This window comes from Canis aureus, chromosome 29 (genome assembly GCF_053574225.1).
Source record: "Canis aureus isolate CA01 chromosome 29, VMU_Caureus_v.1.0, whole genome shotgun sequence".
NCBI classification, from domain to species: domain Eukaryota; kingdom Metazoa; phylum Chordata; class Mammalia; order Carnivora; family Canidae; genus Canis; species Canis aureus.
The window spans coordinates 13890851-13915289 of NC_135639.1; the positions used below are offsets into that span (position 1 = coordinate 13890851).

General features: G+C 46.5%; 1 protein-coding gene and 1 long non-coding RNA gene across 4 annotated transcripts in view; both read left to right on the forward strand.

Moving 5' to 3' along the window:
* Positions 1-24439, forward strand: part of HSPA12A (heat shock protein family A (Hsp70) member 12A) — a 160797-nt gene that overhangs the window by 15543 nt on the left and 120815 nt on the right. The gene's annotated exons all lie outside the window — the stretch shown is intronic.
* LOC144301059 (uncharacterized) lies at positions 7449-17779 on the forward strand. Its single transcript, XR_013367797.1, has 4 exons — positions 7449-11054; positions 13249-13346; positions 14128-14242; positions 14806-17779. It is a non-coding gene; the product is annotated as an uncharacterized LOC144301059 (long non-coding RNA).

The window sequence follows — 24439 nt, forward strand, 5'->3', positions numbered from 1 at the left end:
TAATACAGTTGCTTGACAAGAAAACAGCTAAAGCATCCTGATCAATGCTTTGAATGTTTTAAAGGGCAGCCAGTGATGAAGAAGAAATCCTCTGATGTGCAACTGGATACAGAGTACCTGTCACATAGTAGGTGTTCAACAGACAAGTTATTGCTTATTTGATCTTTCAAGAGAGAAATGTTTGAGAAACAGAGAGCAATTGATAGAGATCCTGCTCTTTTTCACACTTACTTTGATTATTCCCACAACGCTCTTTGAGTTTCTCAGTTGATCACTAAATACATGCTAAGCTGGAATGCCACGTGAGAGGTTGATACAACTATTTTATTTTTTGTTATTTTTTTTAATTTATTTTTTAACAACTTAAGCTGCAGCAGCCAGCACCTCCCATAGCACTGAAAGGACATCTGAGTGTAGAATTTGGATTTGATACACTGGCAGGTCCTGTGGGGGTGACACCACTCCCCGTTTGTCCTGAATTGGACACACCCATGCTTGGGCGCACACACACACACACACACACACACACACACACACACTGAGCATGTTAGTGGTCTGTCTGACAGGGACTGGCAGGATTTAATGTGTCAGCATTTGGGGGCCATACTTGCTAATTCAAAGGGGAAAAAATGAATTGAGAAAAGGCAATGTTCATTTTATGAAAAACTTAAGACCAGACCCAAAGAGGTTAGTTTTGGGGAGGAGGAGGGAGATAAAGTGTTAGGTGTCTGAAATTTGCAGTTTTCAGCTCTCTGTCCCACCTACCACCTCTGTTATCTCGGCTATGAGATGACAATGAAAATTGGGGCCAGAAAATAGACTGTTCACATCTGTTGATTTTATCAGCAGCGTAGAATGGAGATTAAATGAGCCAGCATATAGAGGCACATCTAGGACAATACCTGGTACATATCAGGTGCCCACTCGCAGTGAATTCCCTTTCTGCTGCCCTGAGTCCTTCATGGTTGGAAAGTATGTGCAGTCCTGCAGCATCACGGTGTTCTCTCCATACCCAGGACATATGTGAACAAAGAGAATTAATACAATTGACTCATAGGCTGACCTCATGAATGATATGTGAGCAAATGAATCTAGACACATTCAGATGGTTCAATTGCCCGTCTCCAATTTTTCCCTCCAGGGACCTCCTTGGTCACTGGATGTGCTTAAAAGATCCACTTTGCATTCTCGTCTCTCCCTTTGGTGCCATGGCACATGTTCTTTTCTTTTTTCTTTGGAAGTGACCTTCCTGGTTCATTCATACTGCTCTTATCCGTGGATATGACTTTGCTTCTAGTTCCAGTATTGACCCTGGATCGTGGCTCTGCCTCCCACATCCACCTCCATCTCCCAGACCCGAACCGCCACCTGTGATGGCTGTCTGCCTGCTTTGAGGGCAAATGATTTACTGTCTGGATCTTAACGAATGCTAAGAAGTGGTCAATGAAGACCCTCCTTGTGGTTAGGAAGATGAGTATTTAAAAATCATTCTGTAAGATATTAGTGGTAAAATATTCTGCAGCAATGAAACCAGCATGGAAAAAGTAAACCAATCGTTTACTACAACTGAAACAAAGCAACAAAAAAATACCCTTGAAGACTTGTAAACAGAGGAAAGAACATATAAATGACAGTTAAGTCTTCTGTTTTGTGGTGTATATGTACTCCGGTGGTGTTTGTGATAGCTGGTCCTCACAATGGCGAAATCGCGTTCAGTTGGATATTACCTAAACATTTCTGAAAGCAAATCTGATTTCATTATTCCATTGCTTGGGGCTTTCTGGTGGTCCTTCCAGATCTGATTCTGGCTTCTCTTTGACCTTGAACCCTTACTCTGCTGTGCTGATCTGCCAGCAGTTCTCAGGATATTCCAGGATATTTCATGCCTCAGGGTCTTTGAACAAACTCCTTTTTCACCTTGGAATGCCTTCTCTCCCTATTGTCCCCCTGACCAAAACCTATTCCTCACACCACCTCCTCCCTGAAGCTCCTCCTGACACCCCCAAGTTAGATCGACCTTGTTTTCTTTTGCACCCCACCTGCACAACCTCACATTCTTCTCAGTAAGAATAAAAACTGTAATAATAAAAGCTCCCTTTTATTGAATACCTTCTGTGTGCCAGTTTAAGTGGTTTCACTGGTTATATCGTTAATTCCTCACGGCCCTGTGAAGAAGACACTGTTATTGATGCTCATTCTACTGATGAGGACACCGTGGCTCAAGTTGCATGTTGAAGGTCACACAACTTGAAAGTGGTGGAGCGGGGCCTGAGTCCAGTCGGCATGATTCAAGCACACGTAATAACCACCCCTGATCTAGAACCACCAAATTACGCTGCCCCCCCATTGTAAGAGGCCGCCAGCCGCCATACTTTTGTTTGGGTTTAGTTTGTCTCTCCTCTAGACGGTGAGCTCACGGGGGTTGGTGACACTCTTCTATAGGGCGGCACATGGCAGAGACTCTAAATGTTGGTTGAATTTAATGAAATTAAAGGGAATTGAATTGTACTACATATTTATATGTATGTATGTGTGATTCTCTCTCCCTGCCTCTCTTATTTTCCCTATATATGTCTTTTATATACACATATAAATGCACACACTATACATAGTTTACATACATAAGTATATAGTCATATACACAAGATACATATATGTATATGTAGGTATTTATACTTCACTAAGCAGACGTGTGTGTATATAAAGACAGTGAGAGGCAAGGAGAAGGAGAATCAGTCTCAGTTGGGAGGAATAAGATGCATTCCGATCTCTCTGGCTTTGGATGGTGAGTTTATGGTCTGTGTTAACCTAGTTACCTTGTAGCATGGGTGAGGCAGCATGTACCTTGGCCTGGGTACTCCTAAAGACAGACCTTGAAGCGCTCCAGGTTCTGCCCTGGGTGTCATTATATTTAAGCCAGATGGTTATCAGAGGAGGCGGATGTCTAGGTAAAAGAACGTTTTTTGTGATTTTTTTTTTCACTATGCATTGTCCCAGGTATAGAGATGAGTCCTACATTGTCCAAATGCCTTTCTTCACCATTAAGACTTCTCATTTTTAAAACGCTAAGCATTTTTAGCAATGGGGAGCATGGGTCTCATTCTCTGCTGCAGGTGAGCTCAGAGCCTCCTGGAAGGTGCTGTGTGTTATGCAAAGGGCAAGACTGGCTAAGACTCAGCACAGAGTGTAGCCTTGGCACAAAACCCCAAAACTCTGTTAGAGCTAAGAGGCACACATGAGATCTGGCAAGTTGGGTGAAGATTCAGTAATAGCCAGCTCAAGGGCAAAAAATTCTTTTATGGATTCTATGCTCACGCTATTGCCTGCTTATAGAGGGAAAAAAGTTCACGTGTTATTTATATACATGTGTCCTTTTGTCATGTTTATTTTTACCCACCATAAGCATGAAAACCTGGTTTTAAAATCAGACTCTAAAACTTTACAAGCTGTTAGGTTCTTACTGCTTTTCTAAAGTAATTCAGTGGCCCTGGGTGGGCCCTCCTCCATGTCCTGTTGACCCTCTTCCTGCCTCTGACCAGTCATGCCCTTTGCTTCTCTCTCTGCTCCTTTGCTCCTTTTCTGGAATCGTTCCTCTTGGCCTGGCCAGATCCTGTCTATCCTTTGAGAATCACTTAGATCCATGGGGATCTGACCCTTTCCAGTCTTGCTATGGCATCCAGCATCTTGTTAATTGCTGCAAGCTTCTCCCTTAATATACAAAATGCTTTCAGGGTATAAAGCCTTGGAGGGAAGCAGGGTGAAAGTTAAGACAAGTCTCTCATGCTTTTAACCAAAAGAGCCCTAATTACAGAGCTGAATCAACTAGCACTTCTGCAGGAATGGTGTATCTGAAGTTTAAAATAAAAAAAAAATCTTCAATTTTTAGTGTTTTTCCATTAAAAATAGGGCTTTGCAGATATATATAAACTAGTTTTCTAAGCTATGCATCTGAGTGTCCTTGGTGTATCATTACATTCCTTTGGGTAGGAAGGGCCAGCTTGGACCCATGCCCCTGTAGTCACACAGGCCCTGGGCTTGTTTTAATGCTTGGATGTTACCGTTGTGAAATTCTTTATAACTTGAAAGAGGGCTCCTGCATTTTCATTGTATACTGGGTCCCGTCGGTTATGTAGGTGGCCCTTTGCAGTTCTGTGATTCTTCTTACTGGGAAGCATGGAGAGACGGCAGTAAAGCCTTACCATGAATTTGCTGGTTATGGCCGACCTAGGGTAGGGTGCGAATCTGGGTGCTCTCTAAGGAGGGAGTTCTGGGCTGAAGACCGAGGAGGGTCAGGGAGGGTGGAGGCCCCTAAATGCCAACATTGCCCAGGATCAGCCGTGCCCAGCAGCATTCTAAATGTGTGCCTACAAAAAGCAGGGAGCGAACAGTTTGTAATTCTGTAATTCAGGTTCAGAAAGCTTCCTGAGAGAGTCCTGCTTTTCACCTGGAATTCCCAAGTCATTTGGCCAAGAATTTCTGCTTGTTTGAAATCTTCAGGAAAAAAGAAAATCCCCAATGAAACACACCAAAGTCAGAAATGAGCTTCCCTTTGCAACGTGTGCGTATAAAAATTCTTATCAATGCTCTTCCTCGTATCTCCTTTCATTTTTCTGACTTCCTGCTTTATTCCGAGAGGGTTTGGAGATATACATATGATCAAATAATAAAAATAGTATATTTGAGAAACAGGACTGAAGGGTAAATAGGGCCAGGTCATAAGGTGAGCTCACAAATGCATACCATGAGGTCTTGCAGCATTTTAAGAGAGAGGGTACAAAGGTGGCCGTCCGCCTCCGTGTTAGTGGGACAAAGGTGCGTGGTCAGCCTCAAGCAGGTGGGAGGGGAAGGGTTGGGAAGCAGGTCCCAGCTTGGGCTGCCCTGCTCCCTCCTGGTCTTTAGAGGCATCTGGGGAAAGTGGGTTGGGCTTTCTAGGATTCTGTTTGCATGAGGGAAGAAGTCCTCCCCCAGGAGATGCCCAGACGTTTCCTAGCAAAGCTGCCTTTGGAGGAGAGGGGAATTCTCAAGGCTCCTTGATGTCCTGTCTCTCAGTCTGTCCCTCATCTGCCTCAGACTGACTGGGGATGGAGCCAACAGTGCCAGAAAGCTCCTGGCCCCCGTGCCTGCCCCCTCCAACCCCTTCCAGCGCTGATGGGATGGTAGTTCCAGTGACGCAGCGGCAACAGCAGCAGAGGCGGTGAGCCCGGCGCTGGCAGTGTTGGTGGCACTTGCACAGTGGCGGTGGCACCAGCACTGGCGGTGGCGGTGGCACCCGCGCTGGCAGCGTCTGTACCAGCGGGACGTGGCGCCGCATCTTCGAAGTGGACGAATGGACGCAGCAGCATCCCAGCGGCCGCAGGGGCCCATCGGCTTCAGCGCCTATTGGGAGGGGGGGTGCAGGTGGCTGGAAGTGACCCAGGCTGTGCTCTGCCCACAGTGGCTCCATGGTGACTTCATACAAGAAGATATTGGGGCTTCCCTGGAGGAAGAGTCTCTCCAATAGCTGGTGGGAGGTGGACCCCATTTTTAGCCTTCAGATAGACTAACCCAAGAAGAGATGAGTGATTTAAGATTTGGAGCATTTGTCAGATAAGAACCAACCAGCTGCATAAGAGAAGCTTAATTTTTCCCAGTGTGGACAGTTGAGCACACACTCATTCACTCATGCATTCAGTCGGTGATTCATTCAACAAACATCAGTGAGACCTTCCCTGGAGTCTGGAGTCAGATTACTGGTGTCTGAATCTGGCTCTGCCATTCACTGGTCTCTATAGTCATGACAAAGTTAGGTGATTTCTCTAAATCCCAGTTTTTCCATCTCTACTATGAAATGTGAATAATAGTAAGTATTCACCTCATTGGGTTTTAGGAATGCATATGAAATGTTTAGCATGGTGCCTGGTGCTAATTAAATATCCAATAAATATGAGCTAGGAGCTATGATTAAACATTATGGAATGTACAAAGATTGACATAATCCCATACTAATTAAAGCAGTATTTATCCACATAATGAAATGCTATGCAGCCAATGTCCAGAAGAATATACAGTTGACCCTTGAACCACCTGGGTTTGAACTGTGCAGGTCTACTTATATGCAGATTTATTCTTGGCACATGTAGGACAGTGCTGTAAATGTATTTTCCCTTATGATTTTCTTAGTGACATTTTCTCTAGCTTATTTTTTGGCAAGAATGCAGTCTATAATACATATACAAGATACGCGTTAATTGGCTTTATATTATTGCCAAGGCTTCTGATCAGCAGTAGGCTATTAGTCAAGTTTTGGGGGTCAGCACCCCTAACTCTTGTGTTGTTCAAGGGTCAGTTGTGCTAACTGTGGCCATCCCTTGTAGGGAGATTATGGGTGATTTGATTTACTTCCTTTTCTTACCTGCCTTTTAGGATTTTTCTGGAGTACATGAACTATTTATGAGATTTTAAAACAGAAAGGAAAGAAATTCCATCTGACCATCTCTTTGGTGCTTTAATCATGACACAAAGGAGTCATGGAATGATAACACATTTGTCCCCCAAATGCTTGAACAGGAGGTGTGAGGGCACTCAAGACAGCGCTTTGCACCTGTTGGCAGCTCTGATTCCAGAAGGTTCTTCCCTACACTATCTGTTTGTAATTCCTAACAGTTAGGGCTTACTCACCTTTTCATTCAACCAATACTTCTTAACTGCCTCTTCTATGTCAGGAACTGTGGCAAGATCCAGGGAGACAACAGCACATGGAAGCCAACAGGTCCCTTCATGGAGCTTGTAATTTAGTGAGATCCTCAGACTATAACCCAATGATTAAATAAATAAATGTGTCATTACAAATGGAGTGCTCTGAATCTAGGAGAATGCACAGCAAAGTTGGGGGAAGGATTCCCAAAGAGCATCCCTGTGGTAACATTTGAGCTGAGCTGTGAAAGGTGTATAGGCGTTATGGGGTGTGGGCAGGGGATGAGCTGTCCAGATGGAGGAGCGGAGTCTGCTTCAAGGCCACATGGTCATCTACTTCCCTCTCCATGTACAAGCCTTTCAAATATGTGAAGATGGCTTCTTCCCTAGAGTTTTTCTGTTTTACTTCTAGTCTCTACAGCTTTTCCTCCTAGGATGTGATTTTACAGCCTTTTGTTGTTTTGAGGCCTGGTTTATTGCTGACCTCCTCTTCTTCCTAATATTTTTGAGCTATAACTCACATACCATGCATTTCACTCATTTATAGCTTATAATCCAATGGCTCTTAGTGTATCTTGGGGTTGTGCAGCCATCACAAATCAGTTTTACAAATGTTTTCATCACCCCAAAAGAAGACCCCGTACCCATTAGCACTTACTCTCCATTTCTCCCCTAACTCGCAGCCCAGCCCTTGGAAACTACTAATTGCTTTTCATCACCCTAGAGTTGCCTGTTATGGGCATTTCATGTAAATGCAGTTGTACAGGATGTGATCTTCTGTGACGGCCTCTTCCATTCTGGCACAGCGTTTTTAAGGTTGGTCCCTGTGGAAGCCTGTGTCACTACTTCACTTCTTTTTGTTGCTGAATAATACTCCAGGGTGTGGATATATCACACTGTGTTTATTCATTAGTCAGATGATGGACATTGCAATTATTTCCACTTACTGGCTCTTAGGAATAATGCTGTGCACTGCACGCTGTTGTGTGGATGCGTGTTTTCACTTCTCCCGAGTATAAACCTAGGAGCAGAATTGCTGGGTTGTGTGGTAAGTCTGTGCTTCACTTTCTGTGGAACTCCAAACTGTTTTCCAAAATACCTACACCATTTCACACTCCAACCAGCAGTGTGTGAGGGTTTGAATATCTGTGGGTTTTTTTTTTAAAGGTTTTATTCAAATTCTAGTTAGTTAACATATAGTGTCATATTAGTTTTATGGTACAAAATAGTGCAATACTATTTTGCACTACCTGGTGCTCATCTGACAAGTACACTCCTAATCCCCATTGCTTATTTATTTATTTATCTTTGAGAGAGAGAGAGAAAGAGAGTGAGAGGGAGCAAAGTGGGGCAGGGAGGGGGAGAGGGAGAGGGAGAGAGAGAGAGACTTTTAAGCAAGTTCCCTGCCCAGTGGGGAGCCTGACATGGGGCTCGATCTCACGACACTGAGATAATGACATGAGCCAAAATCAGGAGTCAGATGCTTAACTGAGCACCCAGGCACCCCGACCCATCACTTATTTCACTCAACCTTCCCACCCACCTCCCATCTAGTAATCACCAGTTTGTTCTCTATAGCTTAGAGTCTGTTTCTTGGTTTGCCTCTCTCTCTTTTCCCCCCTTTGCTCATTTGTTTTGTTTATTGAATTCCACATATGAGTGAAATCATATGGTATATGTCATTCTCTGATTCACTTAATGTCACTTAGTGTACTACTCTCTAGCCCCATCCATGTCATTGCAAATGGCAAGATTTCATTCTTTATGACTGAGTAATATTCCATTGTATATGTATATCACATCCGCTTTATCCATTCATCAGTAGGTGGACACTTGGGCTGTTCCATAATTTGGCTATTATAGGTAATGCTGCAGTAAACATTGGGGTGCATGTGCCCCTTTGAATTAGTATTTTTATATTCTTTGGGTCATTATCTAGTAGTGCAATTGCTGGATCATGAGGTACTATCTGTCTTTTTGATTATAGTCATCCTTGTGGGTGTGAAGTGATATATCATTGTGTTTTGATTTGCTTTTCACTAACGTCTATAGATGTTGGCCTGTTGGCCATTTCTGTATCTTTTTTGAAGAAGTGTCTATTTCAGATTTTTTGCCCATTTTTAAATTGAGTTGTATCTTTTTATTATTTTCTTATAAAAGTTATTTATATATTCTAGATACATACTTTAGATATACATACTCCCTCATCAGATACATGATTTTCAAATATTTTCTCCCATCCTGTGGATTGTCTTTTCATTCCTTTGATAGTGTCCTTTGAAGCACAGAAGTTTTAAATTTTGATTAAGACAAATTTATCTACTTTTTTCCTTCTTTTTGCTTGTTCTTTTGGTGTCGTATCTAATAAACCATTGCCTAATCTAAGGTCACAGAGATTATGTCCATTTTTTCTTCTTTTGTTTCTTTTAATAAGAGTCTCATCATTTTAGCTCTCACATTTAGGTCTTTCATCTATTTTGAATCCAATTTTGAATATAGTGTAATGAAGAGGTCAGCTCACTGTTTTTGTATGATACCCAGTTGTCCCAGCACCATTTATTAAAAATACTATTCCTTTCTCCTACTAAATTGTCTTAGCATCCCTGTCAAAAATCAACCGATTATAAATGCAAGGGTATATTTCTGAACTTTTAAGTATGCTCCATTGATCTGTCTGTCCTTATCAAGTACCAAACTGTCTTAATTATTGAAGCTCTGTAGTTAGTTTTGAAATTAGAGTATGAGTCTTCCAACCTTGTTCTCATTTCTCAAGATTGTTTTGGCTATTCTGGATCTCTTGCATTTCCATATGAATTTATAACCAGCTTGTCAATTTCTACATAGAAGCCAGCTGAGATTTTCATAGATTGTGCTTAAACTGTAGGTCCATTTGGGGAGTATTGCCATGCCAACGATAGTAAGTCTTCCGATCCATGTACATAGGATGTCTTCCCATTTACTTAGGTCTTCTTTAATTTCTTTTAATAGTGTTCTGGTCTTCAGAGTATAAGTTTCACACTTCTGTTGAGTTTATTCCTAAAATTTTATTATTTTTTATGGTATTGTAGATGTAAAACCACTGGAGTGTGCACAGTGGGATGGACCTCACACCTGTGGATACAATTCCATGAATATAACCAAAGACAAAGATAGCTTTTTGTGGGAGGGGATGACATAGAATAGAGTGCGGTGGTCTACACAACAACATCACATTTTGACTCATGTCAAGAGAAAACCATCACACTTTTTCAGGTCTTCTGCTTCTGTGCTGTGCTTCCCACACTCTATACCTGGACTGGTTGCCCTGAGAAGCTAAAGGTAGCACATTGGCTTTTCCATTTAATAAGTTTGGATTCAACCCACTGTTAATAGTCTATGAGATTGGTTTGTATATTGATTCTGACCCTGGTCATATCTTTGTCCTTCAGCCTATCCACAAATGTAATAGACATATCCTCTTTAGGGTTTTTGTTCAAGCCAATGCTAAACATGTTCAGCAGGACTTTGCCAAGAACAGATGCTTGAGGTCCTGAGTTCAGAACCTCTCTCTGAGATCATTGAATTTCAGCCCCTGAATAACAGTATCCAACCAGTCCCCAAGCCACCCAGTGGTCTTCATACCCAATTCATTAGTCCTTGCATCCAATCCATATGGCAACCCCATTGAACTTATCAAATGCCCCATTCAATTCCTAAATCCTTGATCTATTTCATCTCTACCAGTCTAGTAATCCTATCAAAGAAAGAGACAATTTATCTGACAGAGCTTTTTCTTTCTGAGCCTGCAGTGGGTCCTGGTGATTCTTGCTTTCTACTTGTTCGTAAACCATAAGTCTCCTTTAACAATCATTTTTGAATTGGATGCACCAAATTCACTAGCCAGTTACTTTCTTATGATAAGAGAATTAACTTCAGATGAAGAAACAGGATCACATGGGTTAAAGTCATGCAAAGGCTGGTAAGTGTGGAGGGAAGTCTAGAATCCAAGGCTTATGATGACTTATTCTGTGCCCCCTCCATTCACAATGGAGGAGGTTCCTATTTGACAATGACAGGAGCAAGTGTGAATGTGGGAAGCTACTCAGAAACTCCACGTCCTCAGGTAAACTCAGGTGTTCAACTTACTGTGCCCAAAGTGATATACTGCTACATACAAGTGATGTGGTTGCCTCAGCAACCACCAGAGAATGAGCAGAACAAGAAAAAGAATCGTTTGAACCACATCTGTGGTATCATATTATCTCCTTTAATTCAGGTTCCTCTTTGACCTGAATTATCTGGATTTTATTAGTTGAAAAAGCATCTATCGACTCATGTTGTTTTAGGCCCCATGGTAGGCTCTGAAGATCTTGAGATGTGAAAGGCACAGAGAAACTTTACAGGTGAGTCCAGCCCTGCGATGCCCCCAGTGGGTACTATGGTAGACTGACTTGCCATCCTATCCCCTGGGGCCCAGGGATTCTTCCCACGCAGTCAAGATATCAAGTGATTCCAGTGAATCAAAATGGAACCACAAACCAGTCAAAAAGTGTTATTTATCATCTATTATGTACCAAATGCTGTTCTAGATGTTAAGACGCACCTGTGAATAAAACATAAAAGTTCTTGTCCTTATGGAGCTTACATTCTAGTGTGTGTTTGTGTGTATGCATGTATATACACAAATCTTAACAACTCTGTCAGATGATATAGAAAAAGACTAAAGCTGAATGGGGGAGAGGGAAAGATGGGGTGGACATGGGGTTAGAATTTAGAATAAGAAGTCCAGACGGGGCTTCACTGAGAAGGTGACATTTGAGCAGCACCCTGAGGAGGGTATGTGACCAAATCATGTGAATATCTGAGGGAGGAGCAACCTGGGCTGAGGAACAGCTGCTGCAAAAGTCCTGAGGTAGGGGTTGCCTGTGTGTTGGAGGTCCAGCAAAGAGGCCAGAGATGAGGCCAGGTGGAGCCTTGCAGGATGGCCAGCTTCTCCTCTAAGCTGGGAAGCCAGGGTTTTGAGTGAAGGAGTGGCATGATCTGACTTAGATGTTTGAAGGATCCCAGAGGTCATGCTGTGAGTACACTTTGGTGGGGAGTGGGGCGGGCAGAGGAGAGGCAGAGGGGCCTGTTAGGGAACTATTGCAAGGTACAGAGACAGTGCTGATTCAGCTTAGGGTGACAGGGGTGGCAGTGGTGAGATGCAGACAGATGCTGGAGGGGAAGCCCCAGGATTTCTGGTGACTGAATGTGGGGTGTGACAAAGGGAAGGCAAAACAACGCTGGAACTTTTGGTCTGAGCAAATGGCAAGAGGAGTCACCAGTTGCTGAGGTGCAGATGGCTGCCAAAGGGCACTCTCCCACAATGAAAGCTCACAGAGATGAAAAACCCACCAGTGAAGAAGTCCGAGTTGCTGCACCGTGGATGGAAGAGGAAAACCAGATGTCCTAAAAGTCAAATGGAGGAGTTATTTCTAGGAGGAGGGGGTGGTCTGCTATGTTGACTGGTATAGATGGGTCATGTCTGATGAGGACTGAGGGCTGACATGTATTTACAACCTTGGTGGCTGCACCAGCGGCAGAAATAACCGGCAGGCGCCTCTCCTGAGTCCCTGCATGGGTTGAGTGCCACCTGTGTCCCCCCAGGTGATCACAGGGACTGTCTTCTGCATAAATCCCCAAATCCACCTCCCACCTCTATTGTGGTCCCTAAAATGGCAAAAAGAGTCCCTTTCTCTTTGATATTCCTATGTCAAGAAGTATCCTGTTGACCAAGATGTTTGTCAAAATGCAGAAAATGTATTATTTTTCCTTGGTTTTTCTGTATTTTACTGATTAAGACATATTTGTCTAATTCTAATACAGCTAATTCATACAGCCTATCTCTACCATTAGAAACATATAAATTATTCCTAAACACATATGACCACGCACAGATCTCATAAGGCACGTTTCCAGCACGCAGATTATTTAATACAATGACATCCCCATATTGTCACTGTTCTGTAGACAGTTCCTACCCATCCTAGGTAACGCATAATGGGGACACTTCTTTCCTGTTTGTTGGGGTTGGGCGTGGGTGGATCCAGGAAATCTAAGAAGTGGAGCTGTATAGCAAGAGGGGTGTGGGGGCTGCAGGGTGGTTTATGAGCATTGGGGGCAGAAAGGCTGGCAAAAGCAGGATTTGGAAGCTGGGAAAATGTGAGTTGGGAACCAGTAAATAACCACTGTGGGTAAAATATAGAGTCCCAGGAGACAGGGCCTGGGCTGCCCAAGGTGGGGCTCTCTGTGAGGAAGAAGAAAATCAGGGGGTCCCAGGTCAGGGACTACCTTCCTTTCTGCAGGTCTTTCCTAGAAAGGATGGAACCAGAGTGCCCAGTCAGCTGTGAGCACCAGAGAGGCCCAGAGACAGGAAGCAAGAGCCCGTGGGCAGTGAGGGCTGGCGTAGAGTTCACAGACCAGGGCAAGGTGCACCCCAGGAGGGGTGGCCAGCAGGCAAGATTGCCACTCCAGGGGGCTCACTGGGGTGTGATGGGGGGATGTCTGTCCGCCTTTTGGTGTCCATTATTTTCCTTTGTTTGAAATTTCTCTCATCAGACAAATGTTGCTCTTCACACCCACCGATCGCATGGAACTGTGATTTGTGAATCACGTTCGGCCACATCCCTTGTTCTAACATTTCTCATCTCGGACAGGTACATTTTCCCTCGGGGACATCAGGCCATTCCATCCGTGTGTTGTTGGGGACATGCTGTGGCACTTGCTTTGGTGGGGGCGGTGTGTGGAGATGCATCTGTGTCCCCCCCTCCCAATGTCACTGTGGTTCTGCTCAGCATCGAGTGGCCAAGAAGAACGGAGAGGATGAGTGGGTGACATGGGCTTCCCCTGAGTGGTGGGGCTCGCGGGACTGAGGGACAGTAAGGCTCAGAGGCTACGGCCTGGAGCTCTGATGATGGGGCGACCAGTTTAGACTTTATTCCATGGCTTAGGGAGAGCTGTCCGCGCCCTTACGGAGAGGACCAATGTGATCAGGTTTGTTCCTATTTGGAGCAACCCAGTGGCAGCGTGTGGCAGGGGCAAGATGGGGTGGGGTGAGGGCAGTGGGCATGGAGACCAGATGGGGCTGATGTAGCAGCCCAGGTGGGAGGCCATGAGGACCTGGCCCTGCAGGGGCAAGGGAGCTGGGGGTGAATGTCCTCGTGGAGGTCGGGTCAGCAGGGATCGGTGCCTCATTGGCTACTGTGTGAAATCCCGGAGGGCTGCCCAGTGCCTGACCCAGGCCACGGAACCCATGCTGTTGCTGTCAACTGCCGCTTGGAAAGCAGTTAGATGATCTCATACCATCTTCATATTCTGCGGATTATCTTGAGTGACCCATATTTGGAAGTATTTGGAGGGGGGAGGGACACAGGGGAAGCGAGCCTAAAATACTCAAACAATGGTCTCGATTCTCCGCTTCTCTTCTTCTGTTGGCAGCCTGGCGTATCTCGAGGAGTGGTGGGGCACAGGGAAACTTTAAACAGAATCATTACGTAGAGATACTGGGTGCCATAGCCTGCACTGAACCTCCTCTGCCAGAGCCGTGGAAGGGGTAAATAGAAGAGCACCTGTCCCTGAACTTGACAGCATCAGGAGTGGCTCAGCTAAGATCACCACAGATGGCTCTGTAGGGCGTTCGTGCTGAGCACACTAAGCCAGCACCTTCTTTCCTATTGTCTTTATAACTCCATTGTTTTAAGCAGGCCAGCTTTGTAGTCAGGGTTCATTCACTACAGACAAAGCCTCTGTTAGGAAAAGACTAGATCTCAGAAGCTTCTAGAGCACTGAGGAAAATCATAAGCCATCGACGGTGGAAGTTCCAATTCCAGATCCCTGGGCACAAGGGGCAGATAGGGTTTCTCCATTTGTTTGGTGTCCAAAAAAAAAAAAAAAAAATCTGGATGGGGGTGAGAGAAGGAATAGCCTCCAATAATTATTTAATCCTGCCAAACTCCAGAATACAGTTTAGAGTTAGGAATCCAGATGGTTCTGGCAAACTGTAGATCTCATCAACTATCCACAGTATAGTTGATAAAAGGGAGGAAAGAGGTGAAACATCCGTGTCATCACTTGAATGGCTGAAATAATACTTCAGTTCTGTTTTTTTTTTTTCAGGTGGCTGAATTTTTCTCCCTCGTTGACCAATTTGGGAATGATTTTAAAACAGCCCTTGCTGTTTGCTTTCCCTTTAGGAAAATAAACTCAGTCACAGTAAAATAGCTGAACAAATGGGTAGTTGGGAGCCTTTTATAACATTCAGCATCAGAAGGAATCTTGTAAGGCGTGTTCCAAAAAACCGTTGAGGATTTGAGGTGACCTTAAACTTGGCATTTCTCATTAGAAAGACTTCAGTCACCCTGAAAAGAAGGAAAACCTCCATTTAAAAAAACAGTGAACAGCAGATTTTCCTAGAGCCCATGGCCACACAGGCCACTTGAATGAGACTTCAGAGCTGTCGCATGCCGGCAAGATGGCGCCCCTTAAGGCCTCCAGTTGCCTCATGTCACATCAGCCATGTGATGCTAAGTCAGGAACCTGAAACATAAAGCCCATCATCCACTGGCTCCTTCAGTGAAATGACTCAGGGGGCTGTGAAGTCAGGCTTGGTCCTGAGAAAGGTCAAGAGCGGCATGGATCAGACTCTCATTTGGAGGATCTTTTGGCCTGGCAGGTGGCCAACGTTCTTCCATTGATGTGGGGGATTTGTAAGCTCAGTCACTCACTCCTCTGTCAGGGGCCAGACCCTACAGATGTTTCAGAGAGAGTAGATGCTTGGAGCCACAAGCGACTAAAGACAGGATAAACCCAATGGTGTTAAGCATGAGGGCCATGCGGTCAGATGGCACTTGGGTTTTGGATACGCTGTCACGAACTCTGCAGGTGACCTATTCTCTGAGCTCTGTTTCCTTCTTTCATAAAATGAAGACACACTAGATACATACGAGAGAGGATCTTTAGATCAATACATGTAAAGGGCTCAGTGTCTGGTACACAGTAAATGCTCAATAAATGTGTGTTACCATCAGTGCCACAACTCCTTCGTCTTGGGGGTGTGGGAGGAGAGAGCCAGAGCAGAAACACGAATCCTTCGAGGTAGCTATTTTGTCCGATAGATGCACTGCTTAGGGATGCAGCCCTTCCAATGACAAGCTTTCTGGTTTTGAGCATCGTCCCCAGGAGATGACAAGCAGCAGGGAGAACAGACTGAAAGGTTCGAGGCAGCAGCTGGCACCTGGGGGCAGATGCACGGGGTGCGCAGTGCGAGGGGGAACGGCAGAGTGAGTCCTCCCCCTGTCCACCTCACCTTGGACAGTCTGCTTGATTTGTTAGCACCTCCCAAATCCCTTCCCTGGGTTACTGTTTGCTTGCTTTTTTGTTTTATTTTTGCATTTTGGATCTGAGGCAGAGGAAATGCACCCCTCTGGCCATTTACAGGTGACCCAGATGGGGACAGGATGGTGCATTCCCCAACTGCGGGGTTCACAGCAATCCCCAAAGCCTGTGAGAAGATGAAACTGCTAATAAAAAAAAAGTAGGAGAGAGACACACACACTTGGGTTCAAAACAGACTGTGTGAACCACTGCTCTCCGGTCCTAGCTGGTTCTGCAGCTCTCGTGCCTTCATGCAGCTGGATCATCAGGGACCTCTGTTTCCATCCTGCTACCCGTGGGAGAGGTAGGTGGTCTGCCGCCAGCCACCCCCTTGTACCCAGAAGCAGAAGCTGCTCCCTTCTAGATGCGTCCATTCTCCCAACAGTGTGAGCGTCCTGTCCTCTTACTAAGGCTGGGAGCAAATATACAGTGTGCTCATGTCACAGGCGCAGGGCCTAAGGGTTTTCCCATCACTATAGCGACAAGCCTTCTCTCTCCTACTCAGACTCTGGTTTTATTCTGGAAGGCAGATGCCGGATTGGGAGGGAATAAGCCCATTGCATTGTGGCCAATTCAGGTGGCCACTCATGGATGGTGCCATCTAGGGAGGGACAGCAGGGCGGCCCTACAAATGGAAAGCAGGCCCCAATAGTGGCTAGCCCTCACAGAATGCTTCTGAATCCCTTCATGTGCTTTATGCCTCTTAAATGTCACAGCAAACCTACACCTTAGGGGTTCTTCCTACTAAGCCTAGTTTGCATAGGAGGAAACTGAGGCCTAGAGGGTCATGCTTCAGTGACAGAGCCAGGCTGGCATGCAGGCGATTTGATCCCAGAGCTGCCACACAGCCTTGTCATGGGTGTGAAGATGTCTGGACTCTGGACAAAGAGGAGATAAGGGGTGGGGAGGGCAAGCTGGCCGCTTTTTTCAATACCTGAAGAAAGAGGAATCAGAACTGACTCCATATAATGAAAGGCCAATTAGAACTTTCCAAATGTAGACAGGCTACCTTGTTTCAGAGATGAGGGAGGGTGAGAGTTTCCTACACCTGGAGGATCAAGCAGAGGCTGTGTGATTCCAGCATGAGGCCCCTCTAGCAGGCAGAGCAGGAGTGCAGGTAGTGGAAGGAGCCCTTCAGAGGTGGCTGGAGGGTCAGGAGCCCAAGCCCGTCTTAGGGGACCTGGGTGGGGCCATCAGAGGCCCACGCAGCCTCAGCTCCCCTCTCTATCTTCTCTTTCACTCTTCTGTGTGCCTGGCTCTCCTTCTCTCTCTCTGCTTCAGCCACTCTCCTCACTCACCAAGCTGTAGCCATACCAGGGTTTCTGGAAGAGGCCAAGTGCTTTCTGCTCCAAAGTGTTTTTGCATAAGTCGTGGCCTCTGCCTTCTCTTGTTCATGTCACCAACTCCTGCTCATCCTTTAGATCCAACTCAAACGTGACCTCCGGGAAGCCTTCCCTGACCACCTCATCCCTGTGGGGAGCCTGATGTGGGACTCCATCCCAGGACCCCAGGATCACGCCCTGAGCTGAAGACAGACGCTCAACCACTGAGCCACCCAGGTGCCCTGAAAATTTGCCTTTTTAATGAGTTCCCAGGTAGTGTGGATGCTGCTGGCCACAGAGCCACACTTTGGAAACCATTGGATTTGACAATCTGCAGGTCCTCTGAGGCACTTGTTTTTAAATTTTCCAAATCGAGTAAATGAATATGAAAGTTCTATGCTTACAAAAAGAGTATGCTTATTTACTTTTATAAGAATTATTTATTTATTTGAGAGAGAGAGAGCACGAGTGCAGGAGCAGGGCAGGGGGTACCGGGGTGGGGGTGGCAGAGGGACAGAGAGACTTCCCTCTGAGCAGGGAGCCCAACACAGGGGACTCGATCCCAGGACCCTGAGATCATGACCTGAGCCAGAGGCAGACGCTCAACTGAACCAAGCCACCCAGGCGCCCCTAAAAACAGTATATTTAGATGCAAGAGATTATTTTGAAACATAACTTTACCTTCAAGCATAAAAGGGGAGGGAGGTGGTGGAAGGCAAGGAAAGGGAAAAATCCTTTTCCAATCAGGAGGGATTAGCACCTACCGATGTGGCTGATAATGTCTATGATGGCAAAAGGTCAGTTGAATGGAAGTGCCTGGGCCTGGGCGGGCGGAGGGCCGAGCAGGTCCCTGGGAGCAAGGCCTGCAAATGCAGTGCTTGCAGGTTTCGAGAGCGCTTCCCGCCAGCTCAGCATTTAATCTCCACCTCGGAGGGTAAAGCTAGAGAATCACAATTAATAAGGGGAGTGAGAGGCCAAGGCAGGGAGGCAACAAAACAAAAGAAGGAACCCCTTGTGACGCTCAGGACACACCTCCTGGCCTGGAGATCTGCCTTCACCTGGCTGGAGGGTTTGTTTGTTAAGCTTGGCGGCTCAGAGTTCACACTCCGGGGGTCTTGGCTTGCTTGCTTCTCTCGTCCACACAGCCTTCCACCCACCACCTGCATCCCTACCCAGGGACCCTGTGCCGTGAGACTGTAAGGGTCCCGCTGTCTGCTCTGAAGGTCTTCCCTTTCCGTGTTCTCCCATCTGTTTGCACCCAAGGGAAGCATCAGTCTGGGAGAGTGTCAACACTGCTCTTTTTAAAAAATATATATATATTTTAAAAAAGATTTTAGTTATTTATTCATGAGAGACACACAGAGAGGGGCAGAGACACAGGCAGAGGGAGAAGCAGGCTCCCTGTGGGGGAGCCCGACGTGGGACTCGATCCCAGGACCCCGGGATCACGCCCTGAGCTGAGGGCAGGTGCCCAACCGCTGAGCCACCCAGGTGTCCCCACAGGGCTCCTTACTGAGCTCCTTTAAGCCCAGGGGACCCCTCAGGAGCAGACGCAGTGGCAGGGGCAGCCTGGGGAGGCGCCAGACAGCAAAGAGCATTCCAGCCTGGGGGCAGCCAGGGAGTGACCCAGGACTCCCGGGTCCCAGAAGCGAGACTTCCTTCGGCAGGCAGTCCCCCGCATGGCTGCTAGAAACATCCTCCTCAGCGTCGTCGTGGGCACTTCCTGTGAGCCAGGCAGCAGGCTGTTCCCTTCACTGGACTCTTCCATCTAATCCTCCTCTTAACCCTGAGAGCACAAATGCCCATTTTTGTCTCGATTTTTATAAACAAGCACACTGAGAGCTTTAGAGAAATGTAGAAAGTTGACCAAACTCAAGCTAGAGAGGCGCAGGCCTGGCTTTGAATCCAGGTGTGCCCCGCTGCAGAGCTCCCTCTGTGCGAAGGGGCCACATGGAACCCCCTTAGCAGAGAGCTACAATTAGGAATAGCCCCAGTGGTGGTGGTTTGTGCTGCTTTCTTCCTCCCCAGATTAACTGTCCCTCTTCACTTGCCTCACCTCTCCGCTGGGGGAGCCCCACTCAACTGCTGCCTGGTGGGTGGCACCACCTTAGTGGCTGCAGGGAAGTATGAGCAGGACAGGGAAGGTGGGGGAGAGGGGCCTTAAATAAAGGTGGCACAAGAGAGTGAGCTGCTCAAACTTATGAAAGCCAAGGACCACGGGACTTGAAAAGCCATCTGTCCTCTAAGGGAGGCACTCTGAAACCATGATTAGAATAAAGGAAGATGGGGCACCTGGGTGGCTCAGTGGTTGAGCATCTGCCTTTGGGTCAGGTCATAATCCCCTGGTCCTGGGATTGGATTCCACATGGAGTTCCCCGCAGGGAGCCTGCTTCTCCCTCTGCCTCTGTGTGTGTGTGTGTGTCTCAGGAATAAGTAAACTAAAAAAATAAAAAAATAAGAATAGAGACACCTGGGTGGCTCAGCAGTTGAGTGTCTGCCTTTGGTTCAGGTCGTGATCCAGGGATCCAGGATCGATTCCCACATCAGGCTCCCTGCAGGAAGCCTGCTTCTCCCTCTGCCTGTGTCTCTGCCTCTCTCTTTCTCTGTGTGTCTCTCATGAATGAATAAATGAAATCTTAAAAAAAAAAAAAAAGAATAAAGGAAGATGGCAGGGTCATTGTGAATCTTGTCATAATTACAGCAGAAACTATTCTGTGAGACAGGATGTCCACTGGATATGGGTCAGTTGAATGGTGCAAAAAGAGCTTCTGGAAATAAGCAGCTGTAGGACAATGCTTGAAAGCCCCACAGGTCTCTTGACCGAAGGACTTGGTAGTGCCTCTAAGGTGCTCATAGGATCATGACAGTGCTTAGCTTGGAAATGAGCCTGCTACCATGTTACATCCCAAAACACATACATCAGACCAAAAGGATCTCGGTCATGTGAGTTTTTGCTGAAGGTGTCTGAGGATGATCAACAGAGGGGGAGGTTACATGGCCTCACTTGCATCTAAACTTACTTTCCTGGCTGCTCCCCTCCTTCCCAGCTCCTCAAGGCTAGAGGTGCACCCGTGAGATGGTAGGAGGAAGGGCACACTGGCCCACCAATGCTGTTGGGTCTTATTGCCTTCTAGAATGCTGAGCAGGGGAAAGATCCCATGACAAAGGCTGGTGTGAATCTGAAAGAGTGTCGTGATTGATCAGTGATGTCTGCCACGGCGGTGACCGAGGAGGCACAGCCTGAGGATCACAGATCTGCCCCAAGACTACAACTTAATATAGGAAAGAGCTAGAAGTGGGGCTTACGGGCTGCTGGGGATCCTCGCTCTGCTCCAAACTTGTAACCGTTGAAAATTCAGCTCACCTCTGTGAGCCTCACTTCCCTCTTGGGCAGAGTGGCACGGTCACAGGCACCACCCCTCTGTCATAGAGAGACGGTGACAATGCACTGATCTCCTGGGGGAAAATGTGCCACCCGAGGACATGGAAGTATCACTGCTTCAACAGACCATGTTACTTGGGGTCTTGGCAGCATATGCATGGTGTGCTCAGCTTGATTCATGTGAAGGTGTTTTGATAAAGGGACTGTTTGCAGAGTTGTACATAGGACTGCGGCTAGTGACTGCAGGGCTGGTGTAGCCTCTACATCTCTAGGGGTGAGGGGAGGGAGCCAGTTGTGGACCTAGAAGCAGACAGTTCCATGGGGAGGGCCGCCTTGAGAGGAGCTGTGACCATGGGGATGAGAGGCACAGGCAGCTCACAGTGACTCCATGGAGGGGAGCCTGAGATTCGTATCTCACCTCTCTTGCCCCCCTCCGTCCCTTCTTCCCTCCCTCCCTCCCCTAGTCTGTGCAGTGGCTAAGCCAGCCTGAAACCAAAGGAGCCCTTGATGTCATATATTTGGTCAGCCTCTGTCTTAGCTTGGGCTATAACAAATACTACCATAAACTGAGCGGTTTACCAACAACAGAAACTTATTTCTCACGGCACTGGAGGCTGGAAGTCAGAAATCAGGGTGCCAGTATGGCCAGGCTCTGGTGAGAGTCCTCTTTCGGGTGGTAGACTGCTGACTTCTCCCTGTGTCCTCACAGTGTCCCCACCCCACAGTGGTGGGGAGAGACAGCTCTGGTCTCTTCATCCTCTTAGAAGGGCACCGATTCCACCATGAGTGCTTCACCCTCAGGACCTCATCCAAGCCTACTTACCTCCCAAAAGCCCCACCTCCAAACACCATGACCTTGGGGCATAGGGTTTCAGTATAGGGACTTTCAGGGCACACACACATTCGGTTTGTAACAGCCTCCCTGGGCAGAGAGCTTGAGTGGCCATTGCATTTTGCTGGCTGTATTAGGTTTCTGTAACCAATACCATGGACTGGGTGGCTTAAAGCCACAGAAGTTTGTTCTCTCATGGTTCTGTGGCCAGAAGTTCAAAATCAAGGCAAAGGCATGGCTGCAGTGCCCACTGTGGCCTCCAGGGAAGAATCCTTCCTTGCCTGTTCTGGCTCTCATGGCCCTAGGTGTTCCTTGGCTCACATCCATGTCATCTACCTTCACCGCATCTTCTCTATATGTGTCCTTTATATGCCCCTCATAAGGACCCTTGTCATCAAATTTACGGCCTACCTAGATAATCCAGGATGATTTTATCTCAGGATCCCGAATTATACCTACAAAGACCCCTTTCCCAAATATAACATTCATGAGATTGAGGGATTTGATATGGACATGTCTTTTAGGGAGGCCACCATTCAACCCACTACACCAACCTTCCACGTCTGACTTTTTGTTACTGAGCTGTGAGAAGGAACTGAGCCATTTCTCCCGAAGGCCACCCTGAGCTCGGTGAACTAGAGCTCCTTTGCATGTCTGCTCTAACTAGAGGTTAGGGCCAAGAGAGGGGGTGCACATTTTACCTCATTTCAGAGCACGATTAAACTAAACATTGTGGCCTTTGTCAAATCATGTATCCCCTGTGAGCCCCTATTCTACATCACTAAAATGAAGCAGTGAGATTAGGCAATGTCGGAAAGAGTTTCTACCTCTAGAATCCCATGTGCTACAAACTAATGTCAGGGCGAGGTGGATACCTCCCTGGTAACCTTGCACCCACCACTTCTGGTCCGTGACATGCTTGTTGGCACTTGGGGTCAAGCTCAGAGCCACAGATATCTTCAACATTTCCAGGCACCCTGGGGCTTTTCATCGGTAGCCTTCTGTCCCACACAGAGGAATGGCCCAAGGAGGATCGTCTGCGTGTCTCACTCGGGACCCAGGGCCCGCAGGTGCCCTCCCTGGGAGTCTGAAATGGCATTTCAGCTCAGGCATGTTGGGTTAGCTCGGGTTTCCAGCCAGGCGATTCTTGAATCTTTTCATGCAGCCAAGGGTAACAGTGATACCATGACACCTTTTCTAATTGTGTTTTAATTGAAAAGGCTTGATTTGATTATAGAAGCCTACACTGTAGTTGAAGGGCTTGTTAAAACATGTATTAAATCCAAAAGATTGCAATGTTTCACTGTGTAATTATGTAAACAGTCACATATATAGAGCAGTTTACAGTCAGCGGGAATGCTTTTTCAATAGCGTGGTAGCAAACTGACATTGCTGATCAGTGGCAGGTGAATTTATTTTTTTAAGGACAAACGAAAGTTGGTATCCCCGCCCTCACCGCCCCCCCTCCCCCATCGGCCAGGCAGGCTTTTTAATTTTCTCCTTTTGTGTACGTTTTTCCTTGAAATCCGTTGTGATTTGAAGTAACGTTTCTGTGTTCTCCGGTGCATGTGAATTCCCCATAAATGGGGAAGGAAAATAAAATGTGCCACATCTCTGAAATGTTTAGATTTCTCAGCGGCAAAAACGATCCAGGGATTTAAAAAAATCCTCAGCTATAGTTTTAAAATAGGAATAGAACTACCTTAGAATTCCCTGTAGTTTTAATGAAAGTGTCCATTAAATTTACTGAGGATAAAAGAGTAATTTACCTCAAAACCTGCTATCCCTGCCTTCCCAAAGGACTTATGATGCTCACCTATCTTTTTTGAACTTCAAAATAAATGAAACATTGATCAGAGATGTCATCGAAACATTACTTCTTCTTGTCCATCACTTGCTCAACCTTGGCCTCTTAGAAGGAAACAGGCCCCACAATCATGATTTCCTCCCAGCTCCAAGAAAATAGAAGCCGCAAATGGGCTGGTGAATTATGTACTTCCAGTGGTTTTGAAGGGAAGCATTTACTGAGGGAGAAAATTGTTTTAATCTTATAACAACCAAGGAGGAGAGTTTGTAAAAACACAGAACACCTACACATACACTTGATTTTGTTGCATAGAAACACACAGGAACATTTTTTCCCACAAACTTGCCTGATGCCTCAGCTGAGGGATCTTGCTATGGTCCAGGCAGGGGTGGGTGGGCCTTGGGGTGCAAGGAGGGGACTGGGAAGCAGAGGTGTCGGGGGTGTGAGGGTAGTGAGACCATGCACAGTTGGCTGGGAATCCCAGGGACACCGAGAGGGCAGGTCCAGTGCAGGATGAGGCCGTCGAGCCCCTTCTAGAAACACTGGCCCTGCAGGATACCCCGAGCTCTGCTCTCCCAAGGCCCAACTCCTCAAATCACAGAGTCTGGTGCCACCTTCACCCCAGGCTGGCTTAAATAACTTAAATAACTTCCTGGCAGACCCACCTCAGTCCTCTTCCCCCTTGATATTGCTGGCGGAAGTCAACACGTGGGATGTTTTACGAGATTAGCATCCACAGTAGTCAAAACCAACAAACAGACAAGTGAATAAATTCAAATTCCAGGAAGTCAGTCCTAGAAATGACTAGGAGGAGAAAATAAGAATAGTGAGTGGTCCAAAAGAAAAATGCAAGCTTCCCATTGCTGAAGGGAGGGGGGAAGAAAAGAAGGAAGGAGGGAGGGAGGGAAACAAAGGCTGCATATAAATTATAAATGCAAATATCCCTGTCTGGGGAGGCACACGCAGGGCAGTGTGACAGTTGCTAGGGAAAGGGTGGAAGGCCTCGGTGAAGGGTGACTTTCACATTTTGCTCA